Source organism: Pteronotus mesoamericanus, unplaced genomic scaffold (genome assembly GCF_021234165.1).
Source record: "Pteronotus mesoamericanus isolate MK-2021 breed Mesoamerican mustached bat unplaced genomic scaffold, CSHL_Meso_final scaffold_125, whole genome shotgun sequence".
Lineage (NCBI taxonomy): Eukaryota > Metazoa > Chordata > Mammalia > Chiroptera > Mormoopidae > Pteronotus > Pteronotus mesoamericanus.
The window spans coordinates 1,128,745-1,146,493 of record NW_026555304.1 but is presented as its reverse complement, the minus strand read 5'-3'; the positions used below and the strand labels follow the sequence as shown (position 1 = coordinate 1,146,493).

The 17,749-nt window shown below is 41.1% G+C and overlaps 1 pseudogene; it reads left to right on the top strand.

The window, feature by feature from the left end:
- LOC129082251 (magnesium transporter NIPA2-like) overlaps nt 1–17,186 on the top strand; it is a 45,724-nt pseudogene extending 28,538 nt beyond the window's left edge.
- Nucleotides 17,187–17,749: the final 563 nt, after the last annotated feature.

Sequence of the window (17,749 nt, the reverse complement as noted above, 5' to 3'; positions counted from 1 at the left end):
GGTGGTGGGAAAATGGAGACAAATATATATGAACAATAAAAAAAAATTTAATGTGAAAACAAGAAATAAGAATGATCTCAAATAACCTAACTTTATATACTTCAGAGAATCAGAAAAAGAAGAAACATAGCCCATAGTTACTGAAAGGAAGGGAATAACAAAGGTCAGAGCATAAGTAAATAAAATAGAGAGTTAAAAAAGTTTTAAAGATCAATTAAACTAAGAGCTGCTTTTATGGAAATATTAATAAAATTGACAAACCTTTTGCTAGACTCACTAGGAAATGAAAAAAAGAGGAGGATCAGTTAAATTAAGCCATAAATTTCAGAGGACACATTACACTTGATTACACAGAAATACTAAGAATTATGAGACTGCTATGAACAAGTATATGCAAACAAATCAGAACTTAGAAGAAATGGATAAGTTTTTAGATGCATACAACTTACGAAGACTGAATCATGAAGAAATAGAAAATCTGAACAGACTAATTACTACTAAAGGCATTTAATCAGTCATTATATACCTTGCAGAATGGGAGCATATATTTGCAAATCATACATTTGATAAGGGATTAATATCCAGAATATATAAAGAGCTCCTACAAATAAACAAAAAATCAAATAACCTGATTTTAAAATAAGCAGAGAGAGAAGATGGCGGAGGAGTGATGGGAGTCACGCTGACCTCCTCCCAAAACCAAACTGGAATTGCAACTAAATAATGGAGTAATCACCTGGAAAGCAGTGGAGCGATAGTGGGAGAGGAGCCTTGGTGCCACGGACAGTGGATTCTACCCTCACACATCCCAACGGGTGAGAATTGCGGTGGAGGCTCAAGAGGGTGGGCTGGGTGCCCACAGGCACTGGCACCAGAGGGACATTGAAACGGCCAGTTAGCTTCCCCCAAAAAGAACGGGGTCTGAATGATAAACAGGGACCCTTAAACTACAGCAGCTAAAGCCAAGAAAATACAGACAAAATGCAACCCCAAAAAGCTTAGGGGCGCTCTCTGCCAGAGACAGGTGGTTGGGGATGCAAAAAGACATTTAAAGAGCAAACGCAAAAGTTGCAGCGGCAGGCACCCTCCTTGATCAAGGGCAGAGGCGGCAGCAGGGTGGTCTGGTGCCTGGGAAAAGACTGGTGAGGAAAACTTTGTGAAGAGAACTGAGACAGCGGCTAATGGAGCCCCGGTGATAACGCACTTCCCACTCTGCAGCTACCATCTGGCTCGGGCATAAGGGAAACAATTAACCTGCCTTTTGTGCGCTCTGCACACAGCTTGTGCATGTGTGAGCTGGGGGGCTAGCGCAGACTGGCTGGAAGAAATAGAGGATCACTGGCCAAAGGGGTCACATAGCTGCATTGAGAACCTTGAGGAGAGACTGGAGATGGAGGCGTTGGGGAAAGAATGGGAGGAGGAACCGGGGAGTCCCGACTCCCTCCCTGGTCGGTAGTCTCCATTGTGGGCAGGAAAGGTGTGACCCCAAAGAGGCAGAAGCAGGGCACGCATGAACCTGACTGCCTGCGGTGAAAACGCAGTCCGCACAGGGGGTGGATCCTAGGCCGAAGGGGTCACAGAACTGCCCAGAGGCCCCTGAGGGGAGACTAGAAATGGAGGCATTGGGGAAAGAACGGGAGGAGGAACCAGGGAGTCCCGACTTCTTCTCCTTGCCGTAGTCTCCATTGCGCGGGAAGAGGCCGCACCCCCAAAGAGCCAAAAGTGGAAAAGCACACATAGACACCCCCAAAACACCCAGAGCAGGCGCACACACTTGCGCGGAGTGACCGGCGAGGGTTGGTGAGCGTGTGTGTGACCCACGCGGGCTGGCGAACACTTGCACTGGCCGGCAAGGCCTCACACAGACTGGCACCCATACGGCCTGCAAGGAGTGCGCAGAGCAGCAAGGGCAGGCATAAATTGACCTGCCCGGCGCAATTGCGGAACGGCCCACAAGATTAGTAGAGCTGCCCAGGGTCCCTGGAGGAGAGACCAGAAACAGGATTAACCGGAGAGTCCTAGAGCTGATTTCCTCCCATTTCCGCAGTCCAAAATTGGCGAGGGCAAGCAACGCACCCAAAGAGCCAAAAGTGTGGAAAATACACAATAGAAGATCCTAAAAGTGCCACAAAGCTTGCGTGCCAAGGGGGGCCAGATGAGTACACGAGGTCGCGAATAAGCCCCCTGGTCTGGGGCCAGCACATGCGAGCCCAGGCAGGTGGGGGACCCTGCTGCACTGGGAATGCACTCAAGGAGCCCGCGTGAGAGCACAGACAGATCCCAAAAAATAGCCCAGCCCTGACTGAAGGAGTCACAGAGATGCTCCAAGCAGGAGTCAGACACAGGTATTAGACTCCTGAAAGGCTCAAACAAACACCCCAAGGCCCTACAGGGTGAACAACTGACATCATTAGAGGCAACCCAGAAAGAAAAGTAAAGGACAAAAATACTTAACAGACTCTCACAAAAATGGGAAGAAAAAGAAGTCCCCCCAAATGAGTGGAAAAGGGGACTCCCACAGAGAGAGCTCAATGAAATAGAGGCAAGGGAACTATCAGATATGGAATTCAAAACAATGGTTCTAAGGAAGCTCAATGAGCTCAGCCAGCTCAAAGAGAACTATGAGAAACTGCAGAGAAACTATCAGGATCTTAGAGCAAACTATATCAGCCTGGAAAAGGACATAGAAACTATCAAGAAGACACAAGAGGATATGATGAATACCATTTCTGAATTGAAGAACACAGTAGAAGGAATCCAAAGCAGGCTGGATGAAGCCGAGGATCGAATCAGTGAGATGGAGGACAAGGTAGAAAAAAGCTCCCAGAAAGAACAAGAAATGGAAAAACGGCTCAAAAAGAATGAAAAAGCATTTAGGGAAATGCAGGACAACCTGAAACGCAATAATATCCATATAATAGGGATACCAGAAGGAGAAGAAGAGGAGCAAGGAATAGAGAACCTCCTCGAAAAAGTAATGATGGAAAATTTCCCTAATTTGAGGAGAGAAAGGCTCTCATGGATCCAGGAGGCACAGAGGACCCCACTCAAGAGGGACTCAAGGAGGTCCCCTCCAAGACACATCATCATTAAAATGGCAACTGTCAAAGACAAAGTGAGAATCCTCAAGGCAGCAATGGAGAAGGAGAAAGTAACATACAAGGGGGCCCCGATACACCTAGGGGCTGACTTCTCAACAGAAACACTACAAGCCAAAAGGGAATGGCAACAAATATTCCAAGCCATGAAAAGCAAGGGCCTACAGCCAAGGCTGCTCTACCCAGCTAGGCTCTCCATTAAAATAGAAGGAGAAATATGGAGTTTCCCAGACAAAAGAAGGCTAAAAGAATACATCTCTACCAAACCAGCACTCCAAGATATGCTAAGGGGACTGGTTTAAGCAGATGAAGGAAAAGAATGAGACAGAGAGGAACACAGGCACAAAGAGGAAAAATGAATAAGTTTCTATCAGTAATATCTCTCAATGTGAATGGACTAAATGCCCCAATCAAAAGACACAGGGTAGCTGAATGGATAAGAAAACATGACCCACACATATGCTGCCTACAAGAGACCCACCTCAGAGCAAGAGACCTAGACAGATTCAAAGTAAAGGGATGGAAAAAAATATTCCAAGCAAATGGGCAAGAGAAAAAGGCCAGGGTTGCCATACTTGTATCAGAAAAAGTAGATTTCAAAACAAGGGCCGTAAAGAGAGACCCAGAGGGACACTTTGTCATACTTAAAGGAAGAATCTATCAAGAAGATATTAACATTGTAAACTTATATGCTCCCAATATAGGAGCCCCCAAGTTTATAAGGAAATTGTTGGACAACTTAAAAAAAGATATAGACAGCAACAAACTGATAGTAGGGGATTTCAACACCCCACTGTCAAAAATGGACAGATCTTCCAAATGAAACATTAATAAACATATCGTGGCGCTGAATGACACACTGAATCAAAGACACTTAACTGACATATATAGAACCTTACATCCCAAAGATGAAAAATACACATTCTTTTCAAATGCTCATGGCAGTTTTTCAAAGAGAGACCACATGATAGGATACAAAGCAAGCCTCAGCAAATTCAGGAAAAGTGAAATAATACCAAACTTTTTCTCAGACCACAAGGCCTTGAAACTCGAAATCAACCTCAAAGAGAAACTTCAAAAACTTGCAGACTCATGGAGACTGAACAGTACACTATTAAACAATGAATGGGTCAATAATGAGATAAGAGAAGAACTGAAAAAATTTCTGGAAACAAATGAAAATGAACAGACAACTGTCCAAAACCTATGGGACACAGCAAAGGCAGTCCTGAGAGGGAAGTTCATAGCAATACAGGCATACCTAAAAAAGATAGAAACATTTCAAATAAAAGACCTAACACTACAACTTCAAAAACTGGAGAAACAACAACAAATAAATCCCAGAGCAAGTAGAAGGAAGGAAATAGTCAAGATTAGAGCAGAACTGAATGACATCGAGACAAAAAGAACAATTCAGAGGATCAACCAATCCAGAAGCTGGTTCTTTGAAAAGATAAATAAAATTGACAAGGCTTTAAGCAGATTCATCAAGAAAAAAAGGGAGAGGACCCAAATTAATAATATCAGAAATTAAAGAGGAGAAATAACAACGGATACCACAGAAATACAAATGATCATCAGAAACTATTATGAACAATTATATGCCAAAAAATTTGAAAATCTTGATGAAATGGACAAATTTTTAGAAAAGTATAATCTTCCAACACTGAAGGAGGAAGAAACAGAAAGCTTGAACAGACCTATAACAGCTGGGGAAATTGAAGCAGTCATCAAGAAACTCCCAGCACACAAAAGCCCAGGACTGGATGGTTTCCCAGGAGAATTTTACAAAACATTTAAGGAAGAGCTAACCCCTGTCCTTCTCAGACTGTTCCAAAAAATCCAAGAGGAGGGAAGATTCCCAGACTCCTTCTATGAGGCCAGCATCACCCTGATCCCAAAACCAGATAAAGACCCTACAAAGAAAGAAAACTACAGGCCAATTTCGCTGATGAACATAGATGCTAAAATCCTCAACAAAATATTGGCAAACCACATCCAGCAATACATTAAAAAGATTATCCACCACGATCAAGTGGGATTCATCCCAGGGATGCAGGGATGGTTCAATATACGCAAATCAGTAAAAGTGATACATCATATAAATAAAAGAAAAGACAAAAACCACATGATCATCTCGATAGATGCAGAAAAAGCATTCGATAAGGAACAGCACCCATTTATGATCAAAACACTCAGCAAAATGGGAATAAATGGGGCATTCCTCAACGTAATAAAGGCCATATATGAAAAACCTACAGCCAATATCATACTCAACGGGCAAAAACTGAAAGCTTTCCCACTAAGATCGGGAAGAGGACAAGGATGTCCGCTCTCACTGCTTCTTTTCAACATCGTACTGGAAGTCCTAGCCACAGCAGTCAGACAAGAGAAAGACATAAAAGGCATTCAAATAGGAAAGGAGGAAGTAAAACTATCATTGTTTGCAGATGACATGATAGTGTACATAGAAAACCCTGTAGACTCTACCAAAAAACTCCTCACCCTAATAAGTGAATTTGGCAAAACAGCAGGATACAAAGTCAACATTAAGAAATCAAAGGCATTTTTGTATGCCAGCAATGCAATAGAAGAAGAAGAAATCAGAAAAAAAATACCATTCGATATAGCAAGAAAAAATATAAAGTACCTAGGCAAAAATTTAACCAAAGTCACAAAAGACTTGTACGCAGAAAACTATACAACATTGAAAAAAGAAATTAAGGAAGACACAAATAAATGGAAGCATATACCGTGCACATGGATTGGAAGAATTAATATCCTCAAAATGTCCATACTACCCAAAGCAGTTTATAGATTCAACGCAATCCCTATTAAGATACCAGTGATGTATTTCACAGAAATAGAACAGACATTTCAAAAATTTATATGGAACCATAAACGACCATGAATAGCCGCAGCAATTTTGAGAAAGAAACACAAAGTAGGAGGGATCACAATACCAGACATCAAACTCTACTACAAAGCCACCATACTCAAAACACTCTGGTACTGGCACAAGAACAGACCCATAGACCAGTGGAACAAAATAGAAAGCCCAGAAATAAGCTGAGATCTACATGGGCATCTAATATTTGACAAGGTGGCAGAAGCATAAAATGGAGCAATAACAGCCTCTTCAACAAATGGTGTTGGGAGAGCTGGACGGCTACATGCAAAAAATTGAAATTGGATCATCAGCTGACACCATACACAAAAATAAACTCAAGATGGATAAAAGATTTCAATATAAGTCACAACACCATCAAAGTCCTAGAGGAGAACATTGGCAGGAAACTGTCAGATATCCCACGCAGCAATTTTTTCACTGATATGTCTCCTAAAGCAAGGGACATAAAGGAAAGAATAAACAAGTGGGACCTCATCAAAATAAGAAGCTTTTGCACAGCAAAAGAAAACATCAGCAAAATGAAAAGGGAGCCAACCGTATGGGAAAATATATTTGCTAATGATACATCAGATAGAGGTTTGATCTCCAAACCTCTATATATCTCAAGATATATAAAGAACTCACTCAACTCCACTCCAAGAAGACAAACGATCCAATCCAAAAATGGGCAAAGGACCTGGGCAGATGCTTTTCTAAGGAGGAGATACAGAGGGCCCAGAGGCATTTGAAAGGATGCTCAGCATCACTAGCCATCAGAGAAATGCAGATCAAAACCACCATGAGGTACCACCTCACACCAGTCAGAATGGTCTTCCTAAACAGATCCACAAACAACAGGTGCTGGCGAGGTCGTGGAGAAAAGGGAACCCTAGTACACTGTTGGTGGGAATGCAGACTGGTGCAGCCACTATGGAAAGCAGTGTGGAATTTCCTCAGAAACCTGAAAATGGAACTGCCTTTTGATCCAGGGATTCCCCTGCTGGGACTATACCCTAAGAATCCCAAAACGCCAAAACAAAAGAACCTATGCACCCCAATGTTCATAGCAGCACAATTTACAATAGCCAAGTGTTGGAAGCAACCTAAATGCCCATCAGTAGATGATTGGATCAAAAAACAATGGTACATATACACAATGGAATACTACGCAGCAGAAAGAAAAAAAGAACTACTAAACTTCGCGACAGCATGGATGGAACTGGAGAGAATCATGCTAAGCGAAATAAGCCAGGGGGCAAAAGACAAATATCATATGATCTCACCTATAAGTGGAACCTAACCAACGATGCAAAGATGCAAGGAAAATATGACCAGCAACACTGTAAGGTAAAGAAATCAACAGAGACAAGAGGGAAGGGGGGGCAGGGAAAGGGAAGGGAAGGGGAAAGTCAAGGAACATATAGCAAGGACTCATGGACAAAACCAAAGGGAAGAGCAGAGGGAGGGAAGTAGGGAGGGGGCAAGGGAAAGTGGTTGGGGGGAGGCAGAGACAAATGTATTTAAAAAGTAAATAAATTAAAAAAAAGGAAAAAAATAAAAATAAGCAAAATTGACTTGGAGAATCAAGATGGCAGAGGAGTGGAAGTCACACTAACATCCTCCCAGGACCAACCTGGAGTTAAAACTAAATTGTGGAGAAATCACCTGGAACAAATAACTGAACAATAGCGGGAGAGGAGCCTTATAACCTCAGACAGACAGAACAATCAGCTTTAGCACAATCTAACTGGTGGGGCTGTGGTAGAGACTCGAGAAGGGGAGCGGGGTTCCCACAAGTGGCAGAACCAGATGGATATTGAAAGGGCCAGCTGGATCCCCCTGAGAGGGGCAACATCTAAACCATAAGCAGGGATCTCCAGCCTACAGCACCAGAACCCAAAAAGCATGCAGACAACAGTCAGCTGCAAAAAGCAGCAGGGTTGCTCTCTGCCAGAGACAAGCGACTGGAGAAATAAAGAACCTTTTAAAGGCATAAATTTTTACTTGCAGCCACTTACCCTGGGTTCTGGCAAAGGTGTGGGCAGAGTGAGCTAGAGATGCCTGAGGAGAGACTGGGGAAGGAGGTTTTGGGGAGAGAACTGAGAGGATAGCAGGTGGAATCCCAGTGCTGTCTCATCCCCCAGACAGCAGCAGCCATCTTGCTCAGGCAGACCACTCTGCTGAGTGGCAATAGCATGGGAGGACCCAATAGCCCCGCCCTCAGGAGGGTCTCTGCTTGCTCTGTGGTGTCTCTAAGCCGGGCTATTGAGTGCAGGGTCGCAGCCACAGATAGTAAATCCCTGCCTAATGGGGGCACAGAGTGGTCTACAGACACTTGAGGAGAGATTGTAGACAGAGGCTTTAGGGAGAGAATGGAGAGAGTAGCCAGCGGGATCCTGGTTCTGACTCCTGCATGCAGCAGCAGCCATCTGGCTCAGGCAGACCATTCCCCCAGAGGCAGAAGCATGAGAGGACCCAATAACCCCACCACAGGGTGAACTAGGCTTAACCATGTGGTGTCTCTAAGCCTGACTGCTGAGTGCAGAATGACTTGATTAACAGCTGAAAGAGACAGCCACAGACAGTAGATTCCTGAAAGTCTTGAGCAGACTGCTTACGGTCAGATAGGGTCAACATCTGACATCATCAGAAGCAGATCCAGAAAGAAAAACCAGTGGTCTACTACCATGGAAGTTCACATCACAAAGTCATGAAATCGGGACAGATCAATTTAAGAAGCAGAAGCAAAATAGAAGAGCCTCACAAATAATGGGAAGACAGAGAAACATGCTGCAGTAGAGGGGAAAAGAGGAATCCCCACAGAGAGAACTAAATGAAATAGAGTCAACTATCAGATGTTGATTTCAAAACAACGATTCTAAGGAAGCTCAATGAGTTCAGTGAGCTCAGAGAGAATTACCAAAAACTACAGGGAAATTATGAGGAACTTACTGCAAATTATATCAGCATGAAAAAGGACAAAGAAACTATCAACAAGAGACAAGAGGAAAAAAGAATACAATTTCTGAATTAAAGAACACAGAAGAAGGAATCAAAAGCAGGCTTGATGATGCAGAGAATTGAATCAGTGAGCAGGAGGATAAGGTATAAAACAGCTCCCAAAAAGAGCAAGAAAATGCAAAGAGACTCATAAAGAATGAAGAGATGTTGAGAGAAATGCAGAACAGAATGAAATGTAATAATATCCGTATAACAAGAATACCAAAAGAAGAAGAATAGGAGCAAGGGATAGAGAATCTGTTTGAAAAAGTAATGATGGAAAACTTTTCTAATTGGAGGAGAGCAAACATCACACAAGTCCAGGAAGCACAGAGTGTCCCATTCAAGAGGAACCCAATGAGGCCCACTCCGAGACACATCATCATTAAAATGGTAAATATCAAAGACAAGGAGAGAATCCTAAATGCAGCAAGGGAGAAACATGTAGTAATACATAAGGGATCCCCGATACAGCTAGCAGCTGACTTCTAAACAGAAACAATAAAAGCCAGAAGGGAATGGCAAGAAATATTCATGTCCAAGTCATTAAAAGCAAACGCCTGCAATGAAGACTGCTCTACCCAGCAAGGCTCTCAATTAAAATGGAAGACGAAATAAGAGGTTTCCCTAACAAAAGAAGGCTAAAAAAACACATCTTCACACCAGCATTGCAAAATATGCTAAAGAGACTGCTTTTATTTTTTTTAATTAATTAATTTATTTTTCCAAATACATTTGTCTCCACCTTCTCCCCATAGTGGGACTGCTTTTAGAAGATGAAGAAAAAGAGTCCATGAATACCCAGTTCCTTTCATATTAACCAAGACTTGATATCACCAATATTTTTAATACTTATTAATATGACTGTGACAATGATGGATTTTGTTACTTCATTATTTGTTTTAACTAAGCCTGCTTTTGTATACTTATTGCCTATTTCTATTATTTTTAAAAGCTTTAAATGAATTTTTGGTATTCTTTATCCATTTTTTGATTAAGTGTTTATAGAATTTTTGCCTTAAACAAACCCCCAAAATATTAACCCTTTTTTAGATGTGTTGCAAATACTTTCCTTTTCTATTATTTGTCCTTCCTTTAACTTTTTTATATGTATATTACTATATATACATTAAATGTAAACATTAAATGTTTAATATAGTCATATTGTCAATATTTTACTCTATAGTTTCTGGATTTAAATATGTTACTTCAGGGTAAGGAAAACATTATTTTGTATTTTCTCCTAAAACTCTTTAGATTTTACATATTGATTTTTAACTCACCTGAATATTTCTTATATAAAGTGTACAACAGGGCTCTATATTTGTTTTACTTCAGGTAATAGTGTTCCATGCATCTTATTTGTTGAATAAGTCTTATTTTCCCCACTGATTTGAAATATCAATTTAATCATATATTACTTTGCTGGACAGAGATATACATTTGTTTCTAGAATGCTCATTTTATTTCATTGATCTATTTGATTATTTCTGTGCTGGTATCATGTTGTTTTAATTGCTGAGACTTTAAAATGGATTTCAATTTTTTAATATTTTATAATGGATATTGACATTTAAAAAATAAATAAATAAATAAAATCCGCATTTACAAAAGAAGGAAAGAAGGAACTCTTACCTTTTGCGACAACATGGATGGAACTGGAATATATTATGCTAAGTTTAATAAGCCAGTCGATGAAAGACAAATTCCATATTATCTCACCTAAAAGTGGAATCCATTCAACAAAATAAACTAATGAAGAAAATAAACCACAGGCAAGGAAACAGAGCAGACTGAAAGTGACCATAGGGGAAGGGGAAGGAAGACAATGGTGGAAAGAAGGAGAAGGGACTAAAGAAAGAACATGTATGAATGACCCATGGATATGGACAATAGAGTGGGAATTGACTGTGGGAGCAGGGGTTGGGATTGGAATGGGTGGAAGAGGGCAAAGGGGGAAAAATTGAGGCAACTGTAGTAGAATAAACCTGATTTTAAAATAAAATTAAAAAATAAATAAATTGAGCAAAATCTTGAATCGGCATTTCTCCAAAGATGATATATAAATGGTCAACATGTGTATAAAAACGTGCTCAACATTATGAGTTATCAGTGAAATGCAGATTAAAACCACAGTGAGATACCACATCACACCCATTAAGATGGTTACTATCAAAAATAAAAGAAAACATAAAATAAGTGTTTGCAAGGATGTGGAGAAATTGGAACCATCATGCATTATTGGTGGCATTGTAAAATGGTGCAACTGTTACAGAACAAAAACAGAGGTTCAGCTGACTGTTGTCACAAAAACCCAAACTTGTGAGGCAGGTGTTGATGCAAAAAGGAAAGGGGTTTATTTAGGTACCACACCTAAGAGAATGGTGGGCTCCCATCTCAAAGACCATCTCCATCTTCCTGATAAAGCCCACAGTTCTCACATGGATAGGGAGGAGAGAGCTTTTTTCCTAATCCAATTATCTTTCTACACTTTTGACACATTTAGGGCCCTTTCCATTCATCTTTCTAACTTTCAGTGTCCTGGGGACCCTATCCATTCATCTTTCTAGCTTTGAGGTTTGGGTCCCATCCATTTATATTTTTAGCCTTCCCTGCTGGGGCCCCATCCATTCATATCTCTAGCTTTGGACATGCTCAGTGTAAGAATCTCCCTCTGCCACCATCTTGACTGGTAGGTGGAGACCCCTCTGGTACTCCATCAGGCTGTTTTACAGTAACACAACCACTATGGAAGTCCCTCAAAAAATTAAAACAGGAATACTATATGATCCAGCAATCCCACTTCAAAGTATTTATCCAAAAGAATTGGAAGTTAAGACTCAAAGAGATATTTGCTCACTCATGTTCATAGCAGAATTATTCACAATAGGCATAGGGTGGAAGCAACCCAAATTAATAGGTAAACAAAATGTAGTACACATATACAGTGGAGTATTATTCCACTTTAAAAATAAGGAAATATTATCACATGTTACAGCATGGATGTACCTGGATGAACCTAAAGAATATTATTCTAAGTAAAATAAGCCAGACACAAAAACCTAAACACTGTGTAATTTCACTTATAAGATGCATTAAAATAGTAAAATTCATAGAAACAGAAAGTAGAATAGTGGTTATCAAGTACTGGAAAGAGTGGGAAAAAAGGGTTTGTTTAACAAATATAAAGTTTCAGTTTTACAAGATGAAAAAGTTCTGGAGATCTGTTTTACAACATGAATATAACACTGCTGAGCTATACACTTACAATGGTTAAGATAATAATTTTATGCTATTTTTTTTATCACAATTTAAAAAACAAAGTGGGAGAGAACGGCATTAGAATCAGCAGCACAGTAATGCTAAATGAGAAAGTCCCTCCTGATCACTGTTGGCTCTGCAGGTGGATGGGGAACAGGAGAAGAGAGACAGAAGAAGCTGGTCTCTGAGGCTTACCAGAGACCAGGAGTGGACACTGAACTGTGGAGCTAAGAACACATGTCACCACCATCAATGCAAAACCTTCTATTGAGCTCCTCTTGTATGTCAGACAGTGTGTTAGGTGTCAGGGTAAAACTTTTTCCTGACCTTCAAAAAACCATGGTGTATCAGCTCAGCAACAAATACCACAGGCAGAGGGGCTTAAAGAGCAGACACTACTTCTCACAATTCTGGAGGATGAGAAGTCCAAGATCAGAGTGCCTGCAGGGCTGGGTTCTGGTGAGAGAACTCTTCCAGGCTATAGACAGTCACGTGAGAGAGAGAGACAGCCCTGATTTCTCTCACTTTCTTTTTTCCTCACTGAGGATATGGGATATGTTTATTGATTTTAAAGAGAGAGGAAGGGGGAGAGAGAGAGGTATTGATATGAGAGAGAAACAGAGATCAATTGCCTCACATACACTCCCCAACCTGGGATCAAACCAGCAACCTAGGTATGTGCCCTGACCAAGAATCAAACCTGCAACCGTTTGGTGTATGGAGATGATGCTCCAGCCAACTGAGCCACTCAGCCTGGGCTCTGTCTCTCTCTTTTTATAAGGGCACTAATCCCATCATGGGGGCTCCATCCTCATGACCTCATCTAGATTTAATCACCTCCCAAAGATCTTACTTCCTAACACCATCACATTGGAGTTATGTCAAAATAATATTTCCAACTCCACTGGATTGTATCTTTTGGGTCACAACCAGGTCCCCCACCCATTGGACCAATATGAAAATGTTGAAGATAAAGGAGGTAATAAAGAAAATACAAGGTGTGAAGCTGAATGCTCACCTCTGAGCCCAAACAGGTATGCAGATAGCAAGGCCTTATCTATAACACAGTGTCAAGCTACTTTCCTTTTATACCCTCTCTTATAAAACCAGTAGCATGCACTTTTTCTTTTCACCTGTTATTTATAGTGACAAATAATCATCTTTTTGTTCTATGAAATGTACTTACAAAACATTCTTAGTTTTGATGCTGAAGGTGATGGGCATGACTCGATCTAGTTTACCCTCTATTAATGGTGAGATCCTATTAATGGCCCATTAAGGCAAAAGTCCCCACAGCTACACAGCACCTGACAGGTTGGAGCTCTACTTACTTGGTGTGACTACAGGAAGAAGCAGGTGTGGGCAGAGGTAAACCACTTGGAACTCTCTCTGGGGAAACATACAAGGGCCACTGTTTTATCTTGTATATCAGTCTACCTAGCTTTCCAGCAATGTGAACAGTTCAGTTTTCCAGAGGCAGGGCCACAAAGAATCCACAAAAAAAATACATCTTATTTTTACCTTAAGACTAAAGCCAGAGCAGAGGATTTCCTCATAGGAGTTGCCCACACTGTGGCTTTTAGTCTGTAGCTCTGCCTGCTGCACAGATTAAAGTGGACCCAACTGCTTGTGTTCATGACAATATTTTCAGGGAGCGAACATTTTGCAAGCTCTGAAGTCAAATTACCCTTACCCTTTACTAAGTGATCTTAGAAAATATGCATAAGCCTCCATTTCCTCATGCAATGGGCTTGTAAATAGTAACCACCTAATGAGTTAAATGAGCTAATTCTTACCCGAGGATATGTGTTAGGTACTGTCCAGCCTGGTTTCAGGGACTGTAGCTTCACTGACAGGCAAAAGAGTCCCAAGGATGGAGCTGAGCAAGGAGGCCTTGCGAAAATAGGCCACAGAGGAGACAAAACCTATCCCCCTGGCAGGGGCGCAGCCTCTGCCTCCCTCACATCATTCTGCTTGGCCCTGGAGGATGACTGGTTAGTCAATGATGGGTAAGACCCCTCAATGGCAAGAGCAACCCAAGATAGGCACAGTCACATAGATGCCATCAGGGAAGGAATTGGGGGTCCTGGAGAAGGGGCAAAAGACCCTCACCCTTTGGCTTTGTCATGGCTGGAGTCCTTATTCTATCTGAAAGAAGTCTCCTTATCTCTTGGCTGCTCTGCTCCACCCACCTGGCTCAGGCTTGAAATAATAAAGGCAGGTACAGCCCTAAACTGAGTGAAGTGGTTCCTGGAGGAAATTAGGCCTGGAAAAGGAGTGCATTAAATCCTATGAAACACTAAGAATGCCCTTGCATTAATGAGTACTGATGTTCAGGGTTGAGCATAGAATGTGATCAGTTTCCCAGATTACAGGGCCAAATGGGTGCCACCCTGCATAACAGACCTTGATCTGAGACAAATCTCTTGTGTTCCTTCGATTGTTATCTATGATCTCTGTTTTCTGTAAACATAGCCTTTTGACATTGATTGATAAACTTTGCATTCATGCTGTATACCCCTGGGCATAAGGTTCTCAATAAAAGCCACTTCAAGAGAAGGGTTTGGGGCATTCTCCACTAGAGGAAATCACCACTCCCTTTTCCTGGCAGACCAAGAAGTGCCTGGAATGACTTATTTTATTTTCCTCCATCTGCTGCGACCAAGGGGAACTCTGCGCAGGACACAGTACCCCCTCATCTGGTGCCTGAACAGGGACCTCCCATCATCTGGCACTCAACGTGGGGGACCCCCATCAAATGTTTATTAATTTTAGAGAGAGAGGAAGTCTGAGAGAGAAAGGAAGGCAGAGATAAAGAGAGCAATTTTGATGTGAGAGAGAAACATCCATGTGAAAGAAAAACATCAATCACTTGCCTTCCATATGTGTGCCCACAGGGATTAAACCCACAACTTTTGGTGTACCAGACAATGTTCCAACAAACTGAGCCACCCAGCCAGCGCAGGACATGGAAATCTCTTATCACATTATCAATGTTTAATCCACATGAGTTACTTTTTCTATAGCTGTCATTGCCATGGTTGCTGCTGTCACATTTATATGAACTTGAGTCTTGAAGCTCTACCACTTGCTACCATTTCCTTATATGAACAAGTGGCTTGAAACCTAATAAATATATAAGCCAAAACAATCTTGCAGCTATGAAGTGTATTTTGGAGACAACTGATCAACCAAAGCACTAATGTCTCCATAGGGACTACAGAGGCATGGCAGGGTGTTCAGACACATATTCATTTTACTCTCAATCACCTACTTAAAATTGCTATTTATTGAAAAGTTTCATTAGATGTTCCCATGAAATGTAATATGATTTGCTCACATATATTACAATAAAATAGCAATATTGTTTTTTAAAAAAGAAATTTCTTAGAGTGGTCCTTGGTACCAGAGGCCACAGGGGCTGGAGGTTGTCCAGAGCAAGTTGCCCTTGGGGCTCCTCCATGGCAGAGATGGCACTTAGGCATGCAGCCCTGGATGCTTGCACCTCCTACTGGACTGCAGCAAAGGCACTGGCCCCAGGAGCACAGAAGAGATTGGCCTGTGTGGCCTTTTTGACAGCATGAGAGGAAGTGAGCAGAGCTGGATAACGGAGGGGAAGTAGCACATCTGCCTGCCACCTGGGGCCAGACCACCTCTGCCAGAGTTTATAAGCATAAAAGGTATTATTTACAAGGGAATGAGGGTGAATAGTTCATCTCTACTTCTTCCAGCCTTTTCTTTTTTTCATAAGAGAGACCACATTAAACTTACATGTTTGAAGCTTGCTTCCAGCACCAGCATTTCTCAGTCCAATGATCAATGTGTTATAGGAACTTCTTCAGACACAAACAAACGAGCCAGGGGCATGGAAAATATGAATTCTATATTGGTCTGGGTTTGGCTATGAGCTCCAGCATTTTCATTGAAGGGAATTTCATTTTGGGGAAAAAACAAAAAACAAAACAAAACAACCTTATACAACTTGCCAGGAAAAAATGCTCCATGAGAGCAGGTCAAGGTGGCCAGGCATATCTTAAACAATGGTTGTGGTAGGCTGGGCTGCTCTCAGTGGAAGCCAGTGAGGTGGTCAACTTCACTTCATATGCCTTTGCATCAGCTGCCCTGGTGACTTCATCAGGAGCCCTCCGCGTCCTAGTAAATGCCTTTCTTTCTTCATACTTTCTAAATGAGCGTCTTAACCTTCACTGGAAAATTGGATGTTTGCTAAATATTTTAAGATTCACAGTTATAGTTATTCATGCACAAAAAAAAAAAAAAGGAAAAGGAGATCAAGACTCTAAATGAAATGTCTCACAAGCTTGAGGATCCAGGTTTTGCAGTCTTTGAGACACTGTGGTCATTGTGTCCTTGATATTAATCTTCATGGTGGGACTCCCCATGGACAGATGAACATTCTCGTGTATATCATGATCTACTCTGTGATTAGAGCGTTCTCAGTATCCTGTGTGAAGGGCTTGGGCATTGCTATCAAGAAGCTGTTTGCTGGAAAGCCTGTGCTGCAGCACCTCCTGGCCTGGAACTTGTTGCTGAGCCTCATTGTCTGTGTGAGCACACAGGTCAACAACTGAACTGAGCCCTGGGCATATTCAACACATCCCCCATGATTCCCATCTACTACATCTTCTTCACAACATCAGTCCTGACTTGTTCAGCTATTCTTTTTAAAGAGTGGCAGGACATGCCTGTTGATGATGGCATTGGTACTTTGAGTGGCTTCTGTACAATCATTGTGAGAATCCGCTTTTTGCATGCCTTTAAAGACATCAGCTTTAGTCTAGCAAGTCTTCCTGTGTCTTTTCAAAAGGACAAAAAAAGCAGTGAATGGTAATCTTGCTAATATGTATGAAGTTCTTAATAATAATGAGGAATGTTTAACCTGTGGAATTGAACAGCACACTGGGGAAAATATCTTCTGAAGAAATGAAATTCTGACAACTTTTTAAGAAAGATGTTAATCAAAAGGTTAAACTATAATTGTTACAAAGTGAATTTGAGTATCAGAATGTTTCTGAAAAAGTATTCTTCTCAAATAATGTTCTCTATGCTAAGGTTTCACTAATTTGGACCAAGAAATTACTTTTCTTATATTTAAATGATGGTAGCTCACTAAAATGACATGAATACCTGGCCAATTTTTGTTAATATTGTATTATTTTAATGGTATTTAAAATTTTCTTTCACCAAAATCTAAATTCATTAGTAATAGTTTTAAGTTTATAAGAATGCTTTAGTTTTATCTTTGGTGATAAAAATTTAAAGTATACAATTGTCATCCTCATTCACATCTGTTAAAATAACCATTTTAAGGCTTTTTGAACTAAAAAAGGACAAAATCACTCCAATATATTATCCTGCAGTTTACCCACAAAAATGGCTCCTGTCTGATGGTTACTTTAATTTTAAAATGTTAAAGAAAATCCTAAATTACTAAGGGCAACTCATTTACAAAGCAAAAGGGTAGGAAATCACCCCCACAAAG